Here is an 826-nt window from a genome sequence, read left to right on the forward strand (position 1 = left end):
GAACAACCCAACAGGTGCAGAATATAAAGGATGGTTTCAAGGTACTGTGAAGACAGTCCATTCTTTGCAATACAGACAGGAGTTGGATCAAGGGCTGGCAGCAAGCTATGCCTATATTCCCAGAGAGTTACTTTAGCAGATAACAGCCAACATAATGGCTATGTTGAGCAGGACACAGGCTTAAACCTCCCCTGCAGCATGGTGATGTTGTACCTATGACTAGTGAATGCACCATCTCCATGATTCCTATCACCTCATATGTTCCCCTCAGAAAATGTGTCAGCTGTCCTGAAAAGTTTTTCTGTGACTCCATGTGAAATACCCTGCCTACGTCCATGCAAGATAGGCTTTAGAGGGCAGACTTTGAAGAGAAGTCATAGGTGGAATATTAAGTTTGTTAAGTGCTGATGCTTTTGAGGAAACTCTGAAAGTGTTTTCCTGTTTGTTTTTCTGTGCTTTGGCTCTCACTCTGTAGGGGTGGTGAGCTCTTCCCATAAGAAGCAAAATGCTCTCCACCAGTCCATAGTGCATGTGGTACAGGACGGGATCTTGCCACTGTCTTTTGTGGATCCCTGAGAAGCCTGGTGGAAACCGAAGACTCCTTTCTAGCTATCACTCTACCCACCAAGTCAGTCTCTGGTTCATGCAGTCAGTCCCCAAGGTTCGTGCAATCAGTATCAGTCCCAAGGCTCATATAGCTTCATATTTCACTTCCTTACTTCTCACTTTCTAACTGTTCACTTTTCTTTCTCTCTCTGATTCTTCTCCCTTATGTCTGCCTTTTTTTTTTTTTTTTTAACTGACTTTCACTTACCTTTCGTAATTA

The sequence above is a fragment of the Rhea americana genome, unplaced genomic scaffold (genome assembly GCF_003343005.1).
Source record: "Rhea americana isolate MKP2758 unplaced genomic scaffold, rheAme1 scaffold_142, whole genome shotgun sequence".
NCBI lineage: Eukaryota > Metazoa > Chordata > Aves > Rheiformes > Rheidae > Rhea > Rhea americana.